The sequence below is a fragment of the Nerophis ophidion genome, linkage group LG24 (genome assembly GCF_033978795.1).
Source record: "Nerophis ophidion isolate RoL-2023_Sa linkage group LG24, RoL_Noph_v1.0, whole genome shotgun sequence".
In the NCBI taxonomy this organism is placed as follows: Eukaryota; Metazoa; Chordata; class Actinopteri; order Syngnathiformes; family Syngnathidae; genus Nerophis; species Nerophis ophidion.
In genome coordinates this window covers 15,905,897-15,927,097 of record NC_084634.1, presented here as the reverse complement: position 1 = coordinate 15,927,097, position 21,201 = coordinate 15,905,897, and the positions used below count along the sequence as shown (strand labels likewise).

The following is a 21,201-nucleotide window of genomic DNA, read 5'->3' as shown; positions in this document are numbered from 1 at the left end:
GTTCTTATCTGTAATATATAACATTACATTATATTATATACATATATACTAATATATATATATATATATATTATATAATATATTAATATACATGTTGATATATATGTTGTGACATGAATTATTTACATAGAAAGATCATGTAAATGTTTATTTACATACTTTAATTGTTTCCAAACGGTGTCTGTAACACGGCAGTAGAACGGCTGATCAAACAAAACAGAAGCCATCATCGTGGACCCACGAGCTGCGCAAACTAGCTCTCCAATCAGCTAATCAGGTTCTAGGACGGTGTGGCGCAGTGGGAGAGTGGCCGTGCGCAACCCGAGAGTCCCTGGTTCAATCCCCACCTAGTACCAACCTCGTCACATCCGTTTTGTCCTGAGCAAGACACTTCACCCTTGTTCCTGATGGGTGCTGGTTGGCGCCTTGCATGGCAGCTCCCTCCATCAGTGTGTAAATGTGTGTGTGAATGTGTAAATTTGGAAGTGGTGTCAAAGCGCTTTGAGTACCTTGAAGGTAGAAAAGCGCTATACAAGTAAAACCCATTTATCATTTATCATTCTAACTCCATGGTGACGTTTTGGTGAGTTGTGAGGAATTTGTGAATCTGAAACGATACAAAAACAATGGCATTGTCAGTTAATAATACTAACACAGACACTCGGAAACGTTTTAGTATGTAAGCTAATGATAACCACGATAGCACCGTTACATTACGATAACATGTATGGACAGGTGCGGATGAAAACACTCCTACAGACATCACGCATACCTAGGACGGTTTAATGAGTAAGAATTATCTTGTAAAATTTATGAACGTTGCTTGGAGTGATGAATGAAGAATCCATACAAGTAGTATGGATTGGCTTGGCATTGTCTTGCTGAAATAAGCAGGGGGGTCCATGAAAAAGAAATATGTTGCTCCAAAACCTGTATGTACCTTCCAGCATTAATGGTGCCTTCACAGATGTGTAAGTTACCCATGTCTTGGGCAATAATACACCCCCATACCATCACAGATGCTGGCTTTTGAACTTTGCGCCGATAACAGTCCGGATTGTTCTTTTCCTCTTTGGTCCAGAGGACACGACATCCACAGTTTCCAAAAACTATTTGAAATGTGGACTCGTCAGACCACAGAACACTTTTCCACTTTGCATCAGTCCATCTTAGATGAGCTCAGACCCAGCGAAGCCCGCAGCCATTCTGGGTGTTGTTTATAAATGGCTTTTGCTTTGCATAGTCGACTTTTAACTTGTAGTTACTGATGTAGCGACCGACTGTAGTTACTGACAGTGGTTTTCGAAGTGTTCCTGAGCCCTTGCGTCGATATCCTTTACACACAGATGCCGCTTTCTGATGCAGTACCGCCTTGCCACTTGCAGTGATTTCTCCGGATTCTCTGAACCTTTTGATGATATTATGGACTGTCGATTGTGAAATCACAAAATTCCTTGCAATAACTCATTGAGAAAGATTGTTCTTCAACTATTTGCTCATGCATTTGTTGACAAAGTGGGGACCCTCGCCCCATCCTTGTTTGTGAATGACTGAGCATTTCATGGAAGCTGGTTTTAATACCCAATCATGGCACCCACCTGTTCCCAATTAGCCTCTTCACCTGTGGAATGTTCCAAATAAGTGTTTTGACAAGCATTCCTCAACTTACTCAGTCTTTTTTGCCACTTGTGCCAGCTTTTTTGAAATATGTTGCAGTCATCAAATTCCAAATTAGCTAATATTTGCAAAAAACTAACATTTACCAGTTCTAAAGTTAAGTATATTTTCTTTGCAGTCTATTCAATTGAATATAGGTTGAAAAGGATTTGCAAATCATTGTATTCTGTTTTTATTTACGACTTACACAACGTGCCACCTTTACTGGTTTTGGGGTTTGTATGGGAGAATTGGGACTAGACAAGGAATAGAGGTGGGGAATCGGGACTGAGTCTCACACCAAGTCCAACATTACACGTTAGCGTTTGCTCAATATTGGCCCGAGAGTCAATGGCCTGCAGTTCACACAGTCATCCTCATTTCATGGGTGGTCATTTGTCAAATAGTCGTGTGCATAAAATGTTGAGTATCCCATCTCAGTGCCCAGATGGTCTCTCTATTATAATGACATCATAGTCTGTCTCTTTGTACACCGGTTGCTGCCTCCTTAATGACTTTCACCATGCGTTATTGTCCAATACGGACTCTTTTCGGTCGTTTTCAATGTGCAGCTTACAAACCCCGTTTCCATATGAGTTGGGAAATTGTGTTGGATGTAAATATAAACGGAATACAATGATTTGCAAATCCTTTTCAACCCATATTCAATTGAATGCACTACAAAGACAATCTATTTGATGTTCAAACTCATAAACTTTTTTTTTTGTTGTAAATAATACTTAATACTTAATAATGACTGCAATACTTAATACTTAATAATGACTGCAACACGTGCCAAAGTAGTTGGGAAAGGGCATGTTCACCACTGTGTTACATCACCTTTTCTTTTAACAACACTCAATAAACGTTTGGGAACTGAGGAAACTAATTGTTGAAGCTTTGAAAGTGGAATATTTTCCCATTCTAGAGCTTCAGTCGTTCAACAGTCCGGGGTCTCCACTGTCGTTTTTTTCTGCTTCATAATGCGCCACACATTTTTGATGCGAGACAGGTCTGGAGTTGCAGGCAGGCCAGGAAAGTACCCGCACTCTTTTTTTACGAAGCCACGCTGTTGTGACACGTGCTAAATGTGGCTTGGCATTGTCTTGCTGAAATAAGCAGGGGCGTCCATGAAAAAGACAGCGCTTAGATGGCAGCATATGTTGTTCCAAAACCTGTATGTACCTTTCAGCATTAATGGTGCCTTCACAGATGTGTAAGTTACCCATGCCTTGGGCACTAATGCTGGCTTTTGAACTTTGCGTCAATAACAGTCTGGATGGTTCGCTTTCCCTTTGGTGCGGATGACACAATGTTGAATATTTCCAAAAACAATTTGAAATGTGAACTCGTCAGACCACAGAACACTTTTCCACTTTGCATCAGTCCATCTTAGATGATCCCGGGCCCAGAGAAGCCGGAGGGGTTTCTGGATGTTGTTGATAAATGGCTTTCGCTTTGCATTGTAGTGCTTTAACTTGCACTTACAGATGTAGCAACAAACTGTATTTAGTGACAGTGGTTTTCTGAAGTGTTCCTTAGCCAATGTGGTGATATCCTTTCGAGATTGATGTCGGTTTTTGATACAGTGCCGTCTGAGGGATCGAAGGTCACGGTCATTCAATTTTGTTTTCCGGCCATGCCGCTTATGTAGATAATTTCTCCAGATTCTCTGAACCTTTTGATGATATTATGGACCGTAGATGTTGAAATCCCTAAATGTCTTACATTCGCACTTTGAGAAACGTTGTTCTTAAACTGTTTGACTATTTGCTCACGCAGTTGTGGACAAAGGGGTGTACCTCGCCCCATCCTTTCTTGTGAAAGACTGAGTATTTTTTGGGAAGCTGTTTTTGTACCCAATCATCGCACCAACCTGTGCCCAATTAGCCTGCACACCGGTGGGAGCATTCCTCAACTTTATCAGTATTTATTGCCACCTTTCCCAACTTCTTTGTCACGTGTTGCTGGCATCAAATTCTCAAAGTTAATGCTGATTTGTAAAAACAAAAAAATGTTTATCAGTTTGAACATCAAATATGTTGTCTTTGTAGCATATTCAACTGAATATGGGTTGAAAAGGATTTGCAAATCATTGTATTCCGTTTGTATTTACATTTAACACAATTTCCCAACTCATATGGAAACGGGGTTTGTAGAACAAGCACACTGCAAAAACTGAAATCTAAGTAAGAGTAAATATCTCAAGTAAGGGTGATATTTGCTTATTTTCTGTCTGATAAGATAATTTTTCTCACGAAGCAGATTATGTGTTAGTGTTTTACTTGTTTTAAGGGTTTTGGTCCTAAATTATCTCAGTAAGATATTACAGCTTGTTACTGAGATGTCCTGAATATAAACTGTTGCAAAGCTGTTTCATCAAAACTCACAAGTATAAAACTACTTTTTTAAAGTAATAACTTCTTATTTTGAGCATGAAAAAAAAATCATGACTTTGACAAAATTGTGTCTCATAACCAAAACAGATGACAGCCAAATGTACTTTGCTGTTTTATTTTCAATGAAACAATAGAAAATATGTACTCATCATCATCATCAATCTTTATTGCAGACCTTAAGATCCATTAAACCTATAAAAAACACAATACAAAACATTAAAAACAAAACAATAAAAAGAAACATAAAGCCCAATTGTCAGTTTCTAACATACAAACATGTGTGCCAATGGTTCCACAGTCCAGATGAGTATCAATCAATCAATCAATCAATGTTTACTTATATAGCCCTAAATCACTAGTGTCTCAAAGGGCTGCACAAACCACAACGGATCAGCAGCGCAGAGATGTCCCCAGCCGATACACAGGCAAGTAGTACATGGCCACCGGATCGGACCGGACCCCCTCCACAAGGGAGAGTGGGACATAGGAGAAAAAGAAAAGAAACGGCAGATCAACTGGTCTAAAAAGGGAGTCTATTTAAACGCTAGAGTATACAAATGAGTTTTAAGGTGAGACTTAAATGCTTCTACTGAGGTGGCATCTCGAACTTTTACCGGGAGGGCATTCCAGAGTATCTAACAGAACTGCAGCCAGGGTTCGTTAACACAGTGATTATGTCATTTTCAGACTGAGATGCCCTGCACATAAACTTATACATAAGGTTGCGTCGCAACGCTGAGGAAGGGGGCACCCCAACACTAACAAATATCTGGCTTGCACTGGCGCTTCTTGGAATTCCCAGGAGAAGCCTCATATAATCATGTTAAGCAACCTGAAGCTTCTGAAAGCTTTTTTGCTTATACTTTACCAACAGGGGGGCAGTATAGAAAGGAGTGCAATAGGCTCTGAATAAGTTGATCTTTACATCATTTGTAGAATAATTAAATTTCTTTCTCAGCATTTCGGCTTGGGCATATAGCATACGCCGCTGTCTGTATAGGTCATCATCATCATCAACCAATAGCTCAGTAATGATGTGCCCCAGATACTTAGGTTTATGACACAGACTAAGCACCTGTCCTGACAGATAAAATGAAGGAAAAGAGAGATCCTTGTCTTCTCTTGTTCATATAGTAGTACAGTTGTTATAAGTGAGAATATACTTTTTTAAGGTATTTTTGCGTTCATTGAGGTTAGCTAATTTTATTTGTTTTGGAAAGTCTTCTTGTTCTATTGGCAGATCATTTTGCTTAATTAAAATAAAATACCCCTCATTCTTTTATTTTTTTTTCTTGTTTTTGAACACTGACTTTTTACAGTGCACATTCTGAAAATGTACAAATCATAAAGTTGTTGGTTTTTTTTACACTTACATGTGATTAAATGTATTCTATCTTTATTTGTTGTTATTCATACTTTTTGTATAAATTATGTGAAAATGTTCCTCAGTCAACTCATTGGAGTAAAAGATAAAAAAAAATAAAAATAACAAAATCAAATTACACGATGTTACTTATGTACCGTATTTTTGGGTTTTTTTTTTTCATTGTTTGGCCTGGGGTGCAATTTATACTCTGTGGCAGGGGTGCCCACACTTTTTCTGCAGGCGAGCTACTTTTCAATTGACCAACTCAAGGGGATCTACCTCATTTATATATATCATTTATATTTATTTATTTATGAAAGAGACATTTTTGTAAACAAGTTAAATGTGTTTAATGATAATACAAGCATGTGTAACACATATAGATGTCTTTCTTTCACAAATACAAGAATATAAGTTGGTGTATTACCTGATTCTGATGACTTGCATTGATTGGAATCAGAAAGTAATGATGATAACGCCCACATTTTCAAATGGAGGAGAAAAAAAGTTGTCCTTTCTGTACAATACCACATGAAAGTGGTTGGTTTTTGGCATCTAATTCATCCAGCTTCCATACACTTTACAAGAAAAACATTGGCGGCAAATTCCGTAGCTTGCTTGATTGACATTCACGGCACCCGAGGGTCTTGTGAGATGACGCTGGCTGCTGCCAGTTCATTATTATGAAAAAATGACGGAGAGGAAGGCGAGGAACACTTTTTATTTCAACAGACTTTCGCGCCGTCCCTTCCGTCAAAACTCTAAAGGCCGACAGCACATTTCCTATCTTCACAATAAAAGCCCTGCTTCATGCTGCCTGCGCTAACAAAATAAGAGTCCCAGAAACAGCTTTCTGAGGGATCGCTTGTGCACGCCAGTTTTCCGAGACTGTGTATTTAGTTAGCGCAGGCAGCATGAAGCAGGGCTTTTATTGTGAAGATAGGAAATGTGCAGTCGGCCTTTAGAGTTTTGACGGAAGGTACGGCGCGAGAGTCTGTTGAAATAAAAAGTGTTTCTCGCCTTCCTCTCGGTCATATTTTCATAATAATGATCTTGCAGCAGCCAGCGTCATCTCACAAGACCCTCCGGTACCGTGAATGTCATTTAAGTGACGTCTTGGTGAAGATTGATGATCACTAATTTTTAGTTTTTTTTTTTTTTAAAAGCCTGGCTGGAGATCGACTGACAACCCCCCTCCCGCGGTCGACTGGTAGCTCGCGATCGACGTAATGGGCACCCCTGCACTAGGGCGACTTATGTGTGGAATTATTAACACATTACCGTAAAATATCAAATAATATTATTTATCTCATTCACGTAAGAGACTCAGTGTATATCAGCAATCATCACACACACACACACACACACACATACGTCAACCATTAAAAATTTGACAGAAGTGCGTTGAGAAAAAAAAGATTCTACCTGCTACTTCCGTACCTATGAAAATTGATCATTTCAATATTGGTGGTAACTTATAAAAACTGGGAAGGGCTGAATAAAAATGGCACCTAAAAGGAAATCACTTACTGCAGGTTACAAGCTGGAAGTAACCGAAACCCATAAGGAGCACGGGTGAAGTGTCTTTCTCAAGGACACAATGGACATGACGAGGTTGGTAGAAGGTGGGCATCGAACCAGGAACCCTCAGGTTGCTGGCAAGGCCACTCTTCCAACCGCGCCAAGCCTCCCCCACAATACAATATTATGCAGAGGTGTACTTATAGCAATTTCATAGACACAATATTTACTATTTATAGTTGTGGCGTAGAGGTTTGGTAAGTAAGAATTATTTTAGTTAACTTGTAAAACTTACAAACGTTGTTTGGAGTGATAAATGAATATTCGATACAAGTAAAAACGCTATGGACGGCTAAAAGAGGGAACGGCACTTGTACTACCGGTGTAAATCCCAGTCAAAACAGAAGGGCACTGGTGGGCAAACATATCCAAATGATGACACCGTGGCAAAAGTAATAACACAACTCCGTGGCCTTGTGGTTAGAGTGTGGTTGTGAGTTCAAACCCCGGCCGAGTCATACCAAAGACTATAAAAAAATGGTACCCATTACCTCCCTGCTTGGCGCTCATTAAGGGTTGGAATTGGGGGTTAAATCACTTCACTGCTCACTGCTCCCGTCACCTCCCAGGGGGTGGAACAAGGAAATGGGTCAAATGCAGAGGGTAATTTCACCGTGGCAGAGGGGTTAGTGCGTCTGCCTCACAATACGAAGTTCCTGCAGTCCTGGGTTCAAATCCAGGCTTGGGATTTTCTGTGTGGAGTTTGCATGTTCTCCCCGTGAATGCGTGGGTTCCCTCCGGGTACTCCGGCTTCCTCCCACCTCCAAAGACATGCACCTGGGGATAGGTTGATTGGCAACACTAAATTGGCCCTAGTGTGTGAATGTGAGTGTGAATGTTGTCTGACTATCTGTGTTGGCCCTGCGATGAGGTGGCGACTTGTCCAGGGTGTACCCCGCCTTCCGCCCGATTGTAGCTGAGATAGGCGCCAGCGCCCCCCGCGACCCCGAAAGGGAATAAGACGTAGAAAATGGATGAATTTCACCACAACTAGTTTGCGGGTGTGACTAATAGTGGTACTTTTACATTTTTTTTTTTTAACTATTTGCATTCTAGCCGAGGGCTTCACGGTGGCAGAGGGGTTAGTGCGTCTGCCTCACAATACGAAGGTCCTGCAGTCCTGGGTTCAAATCCAGGCTCGGGATCTTTCTGTGTGGAGTTTGCATGTTCTCCCCGTGAATGCGTGGGTTCCCTCCGGGTACTCCGGCTTCCTCCCACTTCCAAAGACATGCACCTGGGGATAGGTTGATTGGCAACACTAAAATTGGCCCTAGTGTGTGAATGTGAGTGTGAATGTTGTCTGTCTATCTGTGTTGGCCCTGCGATGAGGTGGCTACTTGTCCAGGGTGTACCCCGCCTTCCGCCCGATTGTAGCTGAGATAGGCGCCAGCGCCCCCCGCTACCCCGAACGGGAATAAGCGGCAGAAAGTGGATGGATGGATGGCATTCTAGCCGAAAAATCCATAAATTAGCTTCACCGTTTTATAAGCCGCGGGGTTCAAAGCGTATAAAAAAAAGTAGCGGCTTATTTTCCGGAATGTATGTGTAAAAATGTGTTTGTGTGTGTGTGTGTACTTCCCCTCCTCTTTCTGCCATCCCAGCCCCGATCAATAGACCATCCTGGAGCAGAGATGGGAGATCCCGGCTTTATGGAGTCATTACACTCCCCTGCATTATGAATGGGCCCCATAAGATCCTTGATGGGCCAAAGGACAGGGTAGCAAAGCAGCGCTCCATAACAAAGGATAAAACGAGGCGCACGCGGTGGCGGCGGCAGCCATTTTTATAACACGGATTCAATCACATTATTCATAGGAGTGCCCTGCGACGCCAGCATTCAAAACCCCGAATAAAAATCGATGACCGCACGAGCGGGTTATGTTGTTTAGAAAAATATTTTTACTGGCCAAGACAGATGAGGGGAAGGGTTTTAAGAGGCCACACGTCGGGGTTGGGGAGGCTAGGTTATTTACATAAAACTGATCTCTTGATGGAGTCCCACACACCTTTTTTTATGCCAGCCGCTTCATTCCTAAAGAATGATGGACGGTTTTCCATTGCAAATGAACTGCATTAAAACCCTTTCCCCACTCTTTTATTCTACTTTCATGCATTATTCAGTTTGTTCCTTCGCCCAAAAGGAGAGTACTTAAAGCTCGCCGAAAGTGGTCGGTTAGGTAGACAAAAATCATCAACTCAATATTAATGTTGACTCAAACAACAATATTTTATAATGACTTGAACTGGTATTAACATGATGCTTTTATTTTGTTATATTCAATTGTACTCAAAGTAGTTTTACTTTGTTACTATGAGCTCCATCCCGATTCCTACATTTTATGTACAAACCCCGTTTCCGTATGAGTTGGGAAATTGTGTTAGATGTAAATATAAACGGAATACAATGATTTGCAAATCATTTTCAACCCATATTCAATTGAATATGCTACAAAGACAACATATTTGATGTTCAAACTGATAAACATTTTTTTTTGCAAATAATCATTAACTTTAGAATATGATGCCAGCAACACGTGTCAAAGAAGTTGGGAAAGGTGGCAATAAATACTGATAGAGTTAAAGAATGCTCATCAAACACTTATTTGGAACATCCCACAGGTGTCCAGGCTAATTGGGAACAGGTGGGTGCCATGATTGGGTATAGAAGCAGCTTCCATGAAATGCCAAGTAATTCACAAAAAAGGATGGGGTGAGGGTCACCACTTTGTAAGCAAATTGTCGAACAGTTTTAGAACATTTCTCAACGAGTTATTGCAAGGAATTTAGGGATTTTACCATCTACGGTCTGCAAAATCATCAAAAAGTTTAGAGAATCTGGAGAAATCACTGCACCTAAGCGATGATATTACGAACCTTTGATCCCTCAGGCGGTACTGCATCAAAAACCGACATCAGTGTGTTCATAAAACCACTGTCAGTAACTACAGTTGGTCGCTACATCTGTAAGTGCGAGTTAAAACTCTGCTATGCAAAGCCAAAGCAATTTATCAACAACACCAAGGAACGCCGCCGGCTTCGCTGGGCCCGAGCTCATATAAGATGGACTGATGCAAAGTGGAAAAGTGTTCTGTGGTCTGACGAGTCCAAATTTCAAATTATATTTGGAAACTGTGGACGTGGTGTCTTCCGGAACAAAGAGGAAAATAACCATCCGGATTGCTATAGGCGCAAAGTTCAAAAGCCAGCATCTGTGATGGTATGGGGGTGTATTAGTGCCCAAGGCATGGGTAACTTACACATCTGTGAAGGCACCATTAATGCTGAAAGGTCCATACAGGTTTTGGAACAACATATGTCGTCATCCAAGCAACGTTATCATGGACGCCGCTGCTTATTTCAGCAAGACAATGCCAAGCCAAGTGTTAATCCAGCCTGGCTTCGTAGTAAAATATTGTGAGTGCTTTCCTGGCGTTGGCAGCTCCCGCCATCAGTGTGTGAATGTGTGTGTGAATGGTTGAATGTGGAAATACTGTCAAAGCGCTTCGGGCTCCTTAAACAGGGGTAGAAAAGCGCTACACGAGTACAACCATTTACTAGGGGTGTAACGGTACGTGTACAGTATTTGTATTGAACCGTTTCAGTAGGGGGGGTTCGGTTCGCAGGTGTACCGAACGACACGGACATATTAAGTAGCGCGCCGCACGTTGTGTAAACAATGCACACCGAGGCACCATGAATTGATTTACGTGGACTTAAAGAAGTTGAAAAACTTATTCGGGTGTTAGCATTTAGTGGCCAATTGTACGGAATATGTACTGTACTGTGCTATCTACTAATAAAAGTTTCAATCAATCAAAAAAAAAAACCAACAACACACGGCCTGCTAGCAATGACTGGGCTATGATAGACTGACCACACCTCCTCTTTTCACCGGACATGTCCTCTTTTGCGGGGCTGTCCGGGTGGAGTTTCTTAAATGCCTCAAATGTCCGGCATTTTAAGTTAGGTTGCGTGTATTTTCAATGTACGTTCAGGGTTAAGAAGGGGTTAAAAACAAAAAAAAAAGTGGCGCACGCAGCAACATTCGTGAGGGAGGGGCAGAGACAGAGATCGAGAGAGTTATGATAAACGTGCATCCGTCGCCAGGCTCTGCTTTTTATCCATTGATTAATCAGATTTAAGCCCTGCGATGAGGTGGCGACTTGTCCAGGGTGTACCCTGCCTTCCGCCCGATTGTAGCTGAGATAGGCGCCAGCGCCCCCCGCGACCCCGAAAGGGAATAAGCGGTAGAAAATGGATGGATGGATAATCAGATTTAATTTTTTTTTATCTATAGCAGGGGTGTCAAAAGTGTGCCCCGGAGGCCATTTGCGGCCCACAGCTAATGTTTTAAAGGCCCGCGGAACATTCTAAAAATACTATTAAAATAAACAAAAACATAAACAAAAGTGAAATAAAAAAGCTTAAAGGCTAAATGTAATCTATAAAAAGTTGCAATGCTGACTAATTAAACAAAGCAGTTTTTTCTTCTTTCAAACTGTCATTGCTCAAAACATAATATTGAATCAAAATCCATGTTATTATGAATTATTGACCCATCCAAATGTATGATTACTTCACATCAAATATTCCACTAAGAAAAATATTTTGGTGGAAGATTTTGCAAATTTGTTCAATAAATATTCCAAAAATGTATATTTTGGTTTTTTTCTTACTGTGCCAAAAAAGAACCGAACCGTGACCTCTGAACCGAGGTATGTACTGAACCGAAATTTTTGGGCCTCATATACACTGTATATAATGTGGCCCGCCACATTATATACAGTGGCCCGCCACATTATTTACAGTGACCCACAACAATATATACAGTGGCCCGCAACACAGTATTCTATGTGGCCCGCCACATTATTTATGGTGGGCCGTCACGTTATTTACAGCAGCCTGCAACAATGTATTTTATGTGGCCAGCCACCTTATTTACAGTGACCTGCCAAGTTTTGTACAGTGGCCCGCAACAGAATAATTTATGCAGCCCCCCACATTATATACAGTGGCCCTCCACATTATTTACAGTGACCCACAACAATATATATAGTGGCCCGCAACACAGTACTCTACGTGGCCCGCCACATTATTTATGGTGGACCGCCATGTTATTTACTGCGGCCTGCAACAATGTATTTTATGTGTCCCGCCACGTTATTTACAATTGCCCGCCACATTATTTACAGTGACCTGTCAAGTTTTTTACAGTGGCCCGCAACAGACTATTTTATGTGGCCCCCCACCATATATGCAGTGGCCCGTCATATTATTTACTGTAGCCTGCCACTTTATTGACAGTGGCCCGCAACAAAATTTGTCAGTTGGCCCACCACATTATTTATGTTGGCCCGCCATGTTATATACAGTGGCCCTCCACATTATTTACAGTGACCCACAACAATATATACAGTGGCCCGCAACACAGTATTTTATCTGGCCCGCCACATTATTAATGGTGCACCGCCACATTATTTACAGCAGCCTGCAACAATGTATTTATGTGGGCAGCCACATTATTTACAGTGACCTGCCAAGTTTTGTACAGTAGCCCGCAACAGAATATTTTATGTAGCCCCCCACATTATATACAGTGGCCCGCCACATTATTTACAGTGACCCACAACAATATATACAGTGGCCCGCAACACAGTATTCTATGTGGCCCGCCACATTATTTATGGTGGGCCGTCACGTTATTTACAGCAGCCTGCAACAATGTATTTTATGTGGCCAGCCACCTTATTTACAGTGACCTGCCAAGTTTTGTACAGTGGCCCGCAACAGAATAATTTATGCAGCCCCCCACATTATATACAGTGGCCCTCCACATTATTTACAGTGACCCACAACAATATATATAGTGGCCCGCAACACAGTACTCTACGTGGCCCGCCACATTATTTATGGTGGACCGCCATGTTATTTACTGCGGCCTGCAACAATGTATTTTATGTGTCCCGCCACGTTATTTACAATTGCCCGCCACATTATTTACAGTGACCTGTCAAGTTTTTTACAGTGGCCCGCAACAGACTATTTTATATGGCCCCCCACCATATATGCAGTGGCCCGTCATATTATTTACTGTAGCCTGCCACTTTATTGACAGTGGCCCGCAACAAAATTTGTCAGTTGGCCCACCACATTATTTATGTTGGCCCGCCATGTTATATACAGTGGCCCTCCACATTATTTACAGTGACCCACAACAATATATACAGTGGCCCGCAACACAGTATTTTATCTGGCCCGCCACATTATTAATGGTGCACCGCCACATTATTTACAGCAGCCTGCAACAATGTATTTTACGTCGCCCGCCACATTATTTACAGTGACCTGCCAAGTTTTGTACAGTAGCCCGCAACAGAATATTTTATGTAGCCCCCCACATTATATACAGTGGCCCTCCACATTATTTACAGTGACCCACAACAATATATACGGTGGCCCGCAACACAGTACTCTACGTGGTCCGCCACATTATTTATGGTGGACCGCCACGTTATTTACTGCGGCCTGCAATAATGTATTTTATGCGGCCTGCCACGTTATTTACAATTGCCCGCCACATTATTTACAGTGACCTGTCAAGTTTTTTACAGTAGCCCGCAACAGACTATTTATGTGGCCCCCCACCATATATGCAGTGGCCCGTCATATTATTTACTGTAGCCTGCCACTTTATTGACAGTGGCCCGCAACAAAATTTGTCAGTAGGCCCACCACATTATTTATGTTGGCCCGCCATGTTATATACAGTGGCCCTCCACATTATTTACAGTGACCCACAACAATATATACAGTGGCCCGCAACACAGTATTCTATGTGGCCCGCCACAGTATTAATGGTGGACCGCCACATTATTTACATCGGCCGGCAACAATGTATTTTACGTCGCCCGCCACATTATTTACAGTGACCTACCAAGTTTTTTACAGTGGCCCGCAACAGAATATTTTATGTAGCCCCTCACATTATATGCAGTGGCCCGTCACATTATTTACAGTGACCCACAACAATATATACAGTGACCCGCAACACAGTATTCTATGTGGCCCGCCACAGTATTAATGGTGGACCGCCACATTATTTACTTCGGCCTGCAACAATGTATTTTACGTCGCCCGGAACATTATTTACAGTGACCTGCCAAGTTTTTTACAGTGGCCCGCAACAGAATATTTTATGTAGCCCCTCACATTATAAGCAGTGGCCCGTCACATTATTTACGGTGGCCCGCCATGTTATTTACATTGGCCCGCAACAAAATATGTCAGTTGGCCCGCCACAATTATGTTGGCCCGCTACGTTATTTAAACTGGTGCAGACATTATTTTTCGCGGCCAGCTAAATTATTTTATGATCCCCACCACATTTTTACACTTTCTGGGTTAATGCTTTTGTTTTGTTTTTTTTTCAATTTTGACGAAAAATGTACAACATGCATTTGCTTTCGTTCTACATTTTAGTTTTATCTAATCAAGCAATAATATTTTCTAGGCATTTTTTTTTTATTTTGATTATCGATCCTACTTTAATATTTGCTTTTCACCTGGACCTACACTTTCGGAGCAAGTGGTAATAACACCACAAAACTCCAAATGAGTTGCCCATGCAGACCATATTGCGGTGCTGTGGTTGCACACAAACGCCAGAACCATCCCTGAAGCGAGGAGTCATATTTGCGTGCAGCAGCCACAATAACCCCGTCATCTTTCTCCTTAGCGGATTGGTGGCGGAACACGTTCATTTCCCCCCTGACGGCTGTACAACAGGGGTAGATTTGCAGATGAAGACTTGTTGCACGCCATGTTTCAGGGGATTAAGCGGACTGACATCAACATGCTCGCCCTGCACAAAAGCATATTTGAAACAAAAATGACACGCACTCTTTTAGCATTTAATCCTTAAAGTCTCACCCTTCAACTTTGTTTCTTTAATTTTCTCCCCCAATTCATTTCTGCTGCCTTTACTCGTCCAATGTTTCGCCTTCACGCTTGGCGTCCGGGTCACCTGTGTAGATTTACTGTCAAATCTTGCAGGATTATCAGTAATCCCGCAGCACCAAAATCTGTTTGCTGACAGCTGTGCTCCTCTGAAGCCCACACGTAGCATCTCTTCCACCCTCTGACAGTCTACGCCTTATTTTGCTTTTTGACCAATGTAAAGGTGACTTATGCATGTATTTAAGTCACAGAACGTTCCTTTGTCAATGTGATGTCAAATGAAACTAAAATTGAGCTGTTTGGCCACAATACCCAGCAATATGTTTGGAGGAGATAAGGTGAGGCCTTTAATCCCAGGAACACCACACCTACCGTCAAGCAAAGTGGTGGTTGTATTATGCTCTAGGCCTGTTTTTCTGCCAATGGAACTAGTGCTTTACAGAGAGTAAATGCCCAGAGGTTGGGTCTTGGGCACAGTTAGGTGTTCCAACAGGACAATGAAGTCAAAAGTGGTAAAGGAATGGCTAAATCAGTTTAGAATGGCCTTCCCAAAGTCGTGACTTAAACATGTGGACAATGCTGAAGAAACAAGTCCATGTCAGAAAACCAACACATTAAACCGAACTGCACCAATTTTGTCCAAAGGATTGGTAAAAAATTTAACCAGAAGCTTGTGGATGGTTACCAAAAGCGCCTTATTGCAGTGAAACTTGCAAAGGGGATAAACGTTTGTGCTGCAAACATTTGTTTTATCTACAACACCCAAAACCAGTGAAGTTGGCACGTTGTTTAAATGGTAAATAAAAACAGAATACAATGATTTGCAAATCCCTTTCAACTTCTATTCAATTGAATAGACTGCAATGACAAGACACTTAATGTTGAAACTGCAAATATTAGCTTATTTGGAATTTGACGCCTGCAACATGCTTCAAAGAAGCTGGCACAAGTGGCAAAAAAGACAGAAAAAAATGGAGGAATGCTCATCAAACATTTATTTGGAACATCCCACAGGTGAATAGGCTAATTGGGAACAGGTGGGTGCCATGATTGGGTATAAAAAGCAGCTTCCGTGAAATGCTTAGTCATTCACAAACAAGGATGGGGCGAGGCTCACCACTTTGTGAACAAATGTGTGAGCAAATTGTCAGAACAGCTGAAGGACACCCAGAAACGCCGTCGACTTCGCTGGGCCCAAGATCATCTAAGATGGACTTATGCAAAGTGGAAAAGTGTTCTGTGGGCTGACGAGTCCACATTTCAAATTCTTTTTGGAAACTGTGGACTTCATGTCCTTTGGAACAAAGAAGAACAGAACCACCTGAATTGTTCTGGGCGCAAAGTTCAAAAGCCAGCATCTGTGATGGTATGGGGGGTGTATTAGTGCCCAAGGCATGGGTAACTTACACACCTGTGAAGGCACCATTTATGCGGAAAGGTATATACAGGTTTTGCAGCAACATATGTTGCCATCCAAGCAATGTTATCATGGACGCCCCTGCTTATTTCAGCAAGACAATGCCAAGCCACGTGTTACAACGGCTTGGCTTCATAGTAAAAGAGTGCGGGTACTTTCCTGGCCCGCCTGCAGTCCAGACCTGTCTCCCATCGAAAATGTGTGGCTCATTATGAAGCGTAAAATACAACAGCGGAGACCCCGGACTGTTGAACGACTTAAGCTGTACATCAAGCAAGAATGGGAATAAATTCCACCTGAAAAGCTTCAAAAAATGGTCTCCTCAGTTCCCAAACGTTAACTGAGTGTTATTGAAAGGAAAGGCCATGTTACATAGTGGTAAAAATGCCCCTGTGCCAACCTTTTTGCAATGTGTTGCTGCCATCAAATTCCAAGTTAATGATTGTCTGAAAAAAATAAAATAGGTTTGCGGAGGGGGGGGTGGCCTGCGGGCCTGCAGCGAAGCAGAGTGTGCCAGGACCGGCTTCGAAATCAGCGACAGGTGCGTAGATGGCCCAGCTGGGCCTGGTTATCTGATCACCTGTTGCTCTGTTAAAAGGCAGCTGCCGGTGAGTGGGAGTTGGAGCTGAAGGAGAGTCGGAGCGAGAACGTGAAAAAAAGAAAATTGCTGAAAAACTACAAACAGACTATATTTGGAAAAAGTAAACGGCATTGTGAATTTAAACGGGACTCTCATGTCAATGTCTGGGGGGTCTGAAGAACCCACTGTTTTTGCAGTCTATTCTATTGAATATAAGTTGAAAAGGATTTGTAAATCATTGTTTTCAGTTTTTACTTACGATTTACACAACGAGCCAACTTCACTGGTTTTGGGGTTTGTATTATAGTTTTTTTTTCATGTTTAAATTTTTTATGGTAAACCTGTTATTCATAATCAGCCCCCCACCTTTGTCAAAATCTCCCCCAATCTTGTCCCATTTATTCGTGTTATTGTTGTGCCGCAAAAATTCAGACGTGAGCTCTTGTGGTTTTTAAGTCATTCTAAAATACATTTAGACCCGTGATGTCATCCAAACCCTCCAACATGTCAAAATCACCCCCGTTTTGTCCCATTTTTTGTGCTACATTTGCGCTGCAAAATTGATCTAACAGTTATTAAAGTCCAAACCAGCCCCCGACCCAACTTACCTGGTCAAAACCTTCCAAAACCAGTTTTTTTTTTTTTTTGTATAATATAGTTTTTATGTTAATGTGTTATGATTCATAACCAGCCTCCTCACCTAATCTAGTTTTATGTTAACGTTTTATGGGCCTGCCTATGAATCATACAACATTAAGGACATATAAATTCTAGTAGACAAGATCATTTACAGCAATAACTTATGGCCCTCTTTTGAGGAGATTTTGACGAGGTGTGTTGGGGTGGAGGGGGTGGGGGGGTGTCAACTTCACACAGGCAGCTAAATTATATTCACCGAATTATATTGAGTCTATCTTCAGCAGACTGTCTCTCGTGAAGAATCATTACCCATTTTGACATCACTAAATAAAATACGTTCCACTTCGATCCTTTTCATTTCATTATTTATTTCGAACAGCAACATGTTGTTTTCGCTGACGGTAAATTGATCTTCAGAGAGTAAGTTACCCAGACAAATAAGTGCCCAAACAACAAGGTATGAGTTTTATCGATCCACTTTTTTTGGTAAAACAAGCCGACCGGTATTGTTTTTTGTTTATTAAGATACCTAGCACCTTTGAACAATAGCAGACACTATTCTTCCTGGGGTGTAAATTCTAAAAAAAAAAAATGCTTGGATACACGTACAACAATGATGCACAATGGAATGCACACACATTCATACATGCATACATGACAGACAGGCTTAAACGGGGCCCGAAGCAAAAAAGTGTGTAAACATTTCTTTTAAATGATAAATGGGTTGTATTTGTATAGCGCTTTTCTACCTTCAAGGTACTCAAAGCGCTTTGACATTACTTCCACATTTACCCATTCACACACACATTCACACACTGATGGAGGGAGCTGCCATGCAAGGCGCCAACCAGCACCCGTCAGGAGCAAGGGTGAAGTGTCTTGCTCAGAACACAACGGACGAGACGAGGTTGGTACTAGGTGGGATTTGAACCAGGGACCCACGGGTTGCGCACGGCCACTTTCCCACTGTGCCACGCCGTTTTCTACCCAAACTTGAATGCAGGTTTTGTGATGAAACAAAATTTAGTTTGGGAAGAAGAAAGTATATATTTCACCATTATATGTGTATATGTATGTATATATTTATATGTATATAGTCAGCCACCGATTGTGCAAGTTCTCCCACTTAAAATGATGACAGAGGTCTGTAATTTTCATCATAGGTACACTTCAACTGTGAGAGACAGAATGTGAAAAAAAAATCCAGGAATTCACATTGTAGGAATTTTAAAGAATTTATATGTAAATTATGGTGGAAAATAAGTATTTGGTCAACCATTCAAAGCTCTCACTGATGGAAGGAGGTTTTGGCTCAAAATCTCACGACACATGGCCCCATTCATTCTTTCCTTGACACGGATCAATCGTCCTGTCCCCTTAGCAGAAAAACAGCCCCGAAGCATGATGTTTCCACCTCCATGCTTCACAGTAGGTATGGTGTTCTTGGGATGCAACTCAGTATTCTTCCTCCTCCAAACACGACGAGTTAAGTATAACAAAAAGTTCTATTTTGGTTTCATCTGACCACATGACATTCTCCCAATCCTCTGCTGTATCATCCATGTATCCATTTTGGTATAAACTCAACTCGTCGTGTTTGGAGGAAGAAGAATACTGAGTTGCATCCCAAGAACACCATACCTCTGTCATCGTTTAAAGTGGGAGACCTTGCACAATCGGTGGCTGACTAAATACTTTTTTGCCCCACTGTATATATATATATATAGTATAGTATTATATATATATAAATATAGTATAGTATTATATATATATATATATATATATATATATATATATATATATATATATATATATATATGCTATACTATATACTATACTTTGTGAAAGTCAAAGTATAGTATTTCCCATAGTTGTAGTGGGTATCGGGATTCCAAGCTGCTGTTTTGAGGCATGTTAAAAAAAAATAATGCACTTTGTGACTTCAATATTAAATATAGCAGTGGAAGCACTTTTTTCCATAACTGAAGATGAAATGATTCTCTTATTTTGGAAAACCTTATTTTTGATTGATTGATTGAAACTTGTATTAATTAGTAGATTGCACAGTACAGTACATATTTCGTACAATTGACCACTAATTGGTAAAACCCGAATAAGTTTTTCAACTTGTTTAAGTCGGGGTCCACGTTAATCAATTTATGGTAAAGTTACATTGTTTAATGCATCCATTGGGGCATCACAACAAAACTAGTAATCATAATGTGTTAATTCCACAACTGTGTATATCGTATCGGTTGATATCGGAATCGGTAATTAAGAGTTGGACAATATCGGAATATCGGATATCAGCAAAACAGCCATTATCGACATAGGGTAATTTGTATTATCTATTTTAATGTGTTTTTTTTTACTTCTGTTTTAAATGTTATTTTTTTTAGTCCGTCCTTTGCCTTTATTTTTTTGTGGTGTACAGACTGTGGTTGTTTTTAAAGCGCTTTATAAATAAAGTTGATATGGTTATGGTATCTCTAATAAATACACTTTCATAAATTCACAGACTGACTCACTACCTTAAACTCGAACATGAAAACAAGAGACATTAACATCATTCCCCATCTAAAACCAACATACCCAATCCAAACGTATGTTAAAAATAAAAGTACTGAAAACCGAACAGAGTAGGCAACACAACGTCCGCCAGAAATAATGAACATTAGATTTAATTTGTATAATTTGTTTAATTTGCCTTTTTCATTACAACTACCGTATTTCCTTGAATTGTAACATGCGCCTGCCTTGAATTACTGCTGGGTCAAACTCGCTCCCCAAATTTATAAGCGCATGCTTACTTTTACCGCCGGGTCAAATTCATGACGTCACGAGTGAAGCTTCCCCTGTTGTCTTTTTCAAAATGGCGGAGGAGTTTTTTTGCTTTTACAATGTGTAAACCAGGGGTCTTGTTCCACAGCCATACAGATCACACTGATAGTTGTGATATAAAAAAACTTTAACACTCTTACTAATATGTGCCACACTCTGTGAACCCAGACCAAACACATTTCGGGAGAACATCGGCTCTGTAACACTTTATAAATGCAACATAACGCTTACCCAGAATGCCATGCATATATGACTCTTGGCTATATTATACACCCCGCTAGCACCAAATCCCCCACCCCCTCTCCGTGCGTCGGTTGAGGTGGGCAGGGTTGGGGGCGCGTGTATAATATAGCCAAGAGTCATAGATGCATTACATTTTGGGTAATTCTTATGTTGAGTTTATAATGAGTTACAAAGCAGATGTTCTCCCGAAATGTGTTTGTTGTGGGTTCACAGAGTGTGGCGCATATTAGTAAGAGTGTTAAAGTTTTTTATATCATAACCATCAGTGTAAAAGGTATGGCTGTTGACCAAGTATGCATTGCAATCTCGTGTGAGAAGCAGCGAAATGCATGCTTCCGGCCGGCACGCAGATAGCATGGTGTTAAGGTGGGCGTGATGACATGTTGTAGAGCAGTGGTCCCCAACCACCGGGCCGCGGCCGCTGAATTTTTTTTAATTTTTATTTTTATTTTTATCGCACTCAATTTTTTATTGCATGCCATTGGTAAGAGCAGGGGTGAGAAGAGGTTTTAAAATTATTAAC

At 41.2% G+C, this 21,201-nt stretch overlaps 1 protein-coding gene across 12 annotated transcripts in view; it reads left to right on the top strand.

Moving 5' to 3' along the window:
• The window catches only part of nrxn3b (neurexin 3b), a 799,837-nt gene that overhangs the window by 232,686 nt on the left and 545,950 nt on the right, over positions 1–21,201 (top strand). The gene's annotated exons all lie outside the window — the stretch shown is intronic.